The sequence below is a fragment of the Pinus tabuliformis genome, chromosome 9 (assembly GCF_031772625.1).
Source record: "Pinus tabuliformis cultivar Carrire ecotype Pingquan chromosome 9, CPIR1, whole genome shotgun sequence".
In the NCBI taxonomy this organism is placed as follows: Eukaryota; Viridiplantae; Streptophyta; class Pinopsida; order Pinales; family Pinaceae; genus Pinus; species Pinus tabuliformis.
Genome location: NC_142307.1, coordinates 1963259880 through 1963264960, shown reverse-complemented (window position 1 = coordinate 1963264960; position 5081 = coordinate 1963259880).

The following is a 5081-nucleotide window of genomic DNA, read 5'->3' as shown; positions in this document are numbered from 1 at the left end:
CCCAGTCGGACCCGCTATACCAAACGGAAAAGGAGCTACCAACCAAGTTCCGGACCAGGTGGGTATCCCCCTTGTTGTCGACCCGATTTTCGGGGCTTCAACAGGCTCCTACAAAGGAACCTGAGTTTGATTTGGAACATGTAAAGGAGATGTTTATGGAAGCTAAGAAGAGCTTCATAAAGGCCTCTCCTTCAGGTAGTAAGGATCAACCAGAGCCAGGAATGGATCCTTCTATGCTTACTACCACTTTAGAGACATGCATGAAGCTACTGTGTGACAATAAAGCAGTTAAACGACTACAAGAGCTTATCACTAGGTGTGAAGGGTTAGGTGAATCGTGCGTAGTCTAGAAACTGGGAAAGCATGCATTGCGCACGAGGAGGGAAATGAGATTTTCGGTGCAGATTGGCGAGTATGAGATGGATCGGGTAATCTTAGACTTGGGTTTGGACATCAATGTGTTACCAATGCAGACATGGGAACGCATGGGCAGGCCCGCGTTGCAGTGGTCTCCTATTCAATTATGGATGGCAAACCAACAAGAGATCTTGCCCATGGGGAGATTGCAAGGAGTAACAGTGGATATCGAAGGCGCGAGCAAACAAATGGACTTTGAAGTAATAGATATTGTTGATGATAGTAACCCTTTCCCCGCATTGTGAGGAATAGACTGGGCCATTGATATGAATGGATTCATCAACCTGAAGAAGCGGAAGATGATATTCGAGAAAAAGTCTCTATGCGTAGTAGTTCTGTTGGATCCAGTCGAAGGAGCATGCTACACTAAACCTGTATGCGACAAGGACAGTGATGATGAACTAGATTGCATTTACCAGATAACAGCACAAGACTAGGATCAGGTGAACCTGATAGCGGATGGTAAAATCTCATGGGAGCGTGACAGTTCCTGTACTTTAGATTCAGATGAAGAAATAGAGCGCTAACAGAACCGGTTGCATGAAGTAACCATGCTAAATTGCAACATGATGATTAGATCACTGCGGCGCGTGACAACCGAAGCAAGGGAACTGCCAACAGATGATGGGGTAACAAGAGTGGATGAATCCTTAGAAAAATGTGAAAGTGCACTGCTGGAATAGAAGCAGTGTCATGTGCTAGAATGGGTGTTGTGCACAACACCCGCACGATGGGGGAATACACCTTAGAAGACTATGGGGAACTGGTGTGAATATAGAAGATGGATGCACTTATGGTGTGGAAGTCCCCAACATCGTACATGAGATAGGAAACCAAGACGAAGCAGTTTGTGCACGCACCTGTGTCAACGAAGTTGATTGCAAGCATTCCCTAGACTAAGGATTGGAAACTCGAACTCGACGCAGGGAACACAGCGCATGCTATAAAAATTCCACATCAGAGCCTTCGCAAAGCTATGTGAAATCATGAATAGAGTTTACCAGATGGGATGAACTGACTAGGACCTGCACGTACCAGCATCTTGATGGGCCTATAGGACCATAAGAAAAAACTGGAGCATAGAAATGACCCAAAATTGAAACTAGGAGGATAGAAAAGAATTCCCAAACCATAGTTCTCGCAGTAGGGACAGGATGCAAGGACCTGGGTAAAAGGAGTAGGCAGTTATAGGAAGCCATTCGGTGAGGGAGCTTGAAACTTCATGAACTAGATGAAGAGTGGGCATGGCTGAGAAAGAAAAGGATGACATTGGATGAAGAAATCAACGAACTGGAAACCGAAGTCGCACAAGTGGGTTGCAAGAAACTACGCATGTTGGGACCAAATCTAGCCAGCCCTACTACTGCATTAAAAAGAGTTGCGACCCTGCTATCATGGCTACGACCGCACCTCACTAGAAAGGGGAGCGTACCATACAAAGAAGAACGCGACGCACTACCAGAAACAAGGGTATTTGAAGGGTGCCCGCAGCCCGGGCTAGTAGGAATATCGAAGCCTCACACTAGGAGTGTGACCACTTGACTATCTGTAGGAAGCACAGTCTCAGTGCTCCAAGCAGTTGAAAGAAGGCGTGGGACTCTAAATGAGTCTGCAGGAGAGCTGCGTGGAAAGGAGGTTCTGTGTAGGGCTAGTATGTCATAGGGGTCACGATCACACATAAGGGGCTACGCTGTTGTGTAGGTAGGCTAGGAAGTGACCATTGATGTCACTGTTCATGACAAGAGGTCTAACTTAAGGTAGAAAGGAGTGGGCGGCGGGCCATTAAGACAAGAATTAAGAGCTAGATTCGGGATGATCTGCCACCAAGAAGGTATTAATGACTCAGAAGTGGAGGGAATGGGAGAATTCAAATTCAAACGTTACTATAAAATCCCTTGGAGTAGCCTTGAGGTAACACTTGGTTGTTTGATATTTGAGCCAATATAGAGCATTGATCACCCAGTTACCTTGCCACCCGTGAGTACGTGACCAAACAAATCTAGTGTAGAAACAATGACAGCTGCGAGAACCAGAGTGTGATTCGCGGAAGTAACCCTAGAGCCTTGCATGACCTAGGAGGAGCTTGGAGAGGCAACAATCACACCAGAGGTTCCCAAGTCCCCACACGCACTGCGACCACAGAAAAACAAACAGCCAATGGGGCCAGTCCAGGTATCACCCTGGAACCCACAAGTTACTAAATTGCCAATGATAGAGAAAGGCAAAGTTGTCAGCGTTGAAATAGAGGAGGAGGAGGAAGAATATTTGCAAGCCCTGATCGCCCAAATTGAGGCACAGGATGATGAGGCAGAGAATTTTTCACAAGTACCTTCAGCGATAAAGTTACCCCCCTACATCCTATCGTGGAAAGGGACAGCCGAGATACCAAAGGACCTGGAGGCCACGAAGAGTACGCTCCAGACCCCACTTCTTCTAGACGAAATAAGATTTGATGGTCCGCTGCTAGGACGGGTGCCTAATATAAAGTTCAAAGACTAGGACCTCACGGACAGCGAGAAGTTCCCACAACTAGTTGTGGAGCAATTATTGCAGCAAAATTGGTTATGCGAGGTGGAGAAGGCTGGGATACTACATTTGTGGTGGATACCCCACTACCAGCGTGCGCCCATCACGATTTTTGTCATCCGAAAACTATTGTGTCTAGTACATGATGGGTATCTTTGGCTGGAGGAGCAGATTCCCATCATGGCCAACTTTGTTCACCAGATTTCTTAGCTGCCCATCAAAGGAAATGACCTCGCAGCCATAGCAGGAAAGAGCAGCGACTTGGCCCTCACAGAAGCTATGAAGGCCAAATATAAGCTGGACAAGAGGAAGCGAGGGTACGTCGTCACAAGCATCAAGGACAAAGGGGTGCACATAGCCACCCAACTGCTGGCCAGTAAGGTCATGAGGAAATGAGGTGTCAGCATCTATAATTGCATTGGTAGGACAGTGTGTAGAGGGGGTCCAGTTCAACTGGGCACAGTTTCTCTGCGATGAATTTTTGACAAATTGTAGGGAAGCCCAGTAGTAGAGGTAAGACCTTCCACTATGTGCAGTTACTCTTATCCATCCTGTTGGTTTCAGGGGAGCTGCCGGAGGATAGCCAGTTCCCCACCATTGAGAAGAGCCTACCCGAAGTTGCAAGGTACACCTCGCTCTGGGCAATGAAAGATGTGACGAGGGTTCGCGAGATCAAGGTGATTTGGGTGTTCATGGAGGCACACATTCGAACATGGATCAACCACAGGTCGCGTTTGTCCCTGATAGTATACAACAATTTGCAAAGCACGGCCGAATTCAAGGTGGATATGCATAATTTGTATATCCGGGCATGAAAGGATCCAGCTCGAACATGGGTAAAGCTTCCGTTCATTGCAGTGGATGATGCAATCTTTGAGGTAATGGTGGCATGGTCTCTAGAGTGGCACGCTCTGGACTTGGAAGAACTAGAAAATATTACCGCACAACAGTGGAAGAAGGAAGCCAAGCTGTGCATCGCGAAGTTGGTAGAGAGAAAGCACTAGGAATAGGAAGCGACCACGTAGCGGAAGGTGGCTAAGGTAGCATTGACAACGCGGATGGAAAAAACCACAACAACGGCCACTGAAGAGACTGAGGAAGGTCAGGAAATGTCCATGGAGCAGGACATACAAGGGGAGGTGCAAACACAAGAATACATAGACCTTACAACAACATCATACTAACTCAAGAGGTTGCACATCAAGGAGTAGCCAACCGCACGCAAAAAGACAAAGACAGCGAAGACCTTGGAGGGAGATCTTCTTGACAGCAGCGAACCAGTTTGCGATGTCACTAAGGATTCTCTGGCGGAGTTGATGACGGAGCAGACAACTGTGTTGGGGGCACTCAGAGGGTAGTTGCAGGCATTACAGGTGTGACCCCCAGGAGTGATGACACCGACCCTTGTGGAAGGTGCATCTGCTGCTGAGCAGATGTTGCACGCACACACAACATTCACTTTGGTGTTACCAGAAAGCTTTGTCCTAGCAGAGGCCGAAGGCGACATGAGGGGTTGGGGATTGAATTTGGCCGCCCTTCTCTTGTGGCCAGCAACAACACCCCCCCCCCCCCACCCCATTTTCATTTAAGTGTTGTCCAAAATACTAAATGAATGGGGACCCTTAGTTAAAATTTAGGAAAAACAAGAGTTTCCTTTCTTCAAAATAAGGTTACCATCGTAAGCTTAGGAAGATCTTTTGAATACTTTAAAACCTAAGTTTATGATAAGGAAAAATTATTTAAAAAGCCGCATCATAAAATGATAAAAAAACACCTCCATTTGGGTATAATCCTGGTATGTTCAAGATTCTCGTGCTAAGCAATATATTGCATCGCAATAAAGTAATGCTAATAAGAGAAAACTTCAAGATTTTCCGATTTGCGATAACACCGATCGCAAGATCGCATATCGCAGGGGATGGACTAACAAAATTTGGCAAGCATAAAACTTCTGCAATCTGCGATGTTGCGATATCACGATAAAGAGATGGTTGCGATATTAAGTCAAATCAACTCTGCGATGTTATATTTGTGAGTCATTGAGAGAGCGCGATAGTGCAATAATGCGATGTCGCGATCTGCAACGATAGCAAACCAAAATCACTCCATCACGAATCTTTCGGGCATGCTATTCAAGA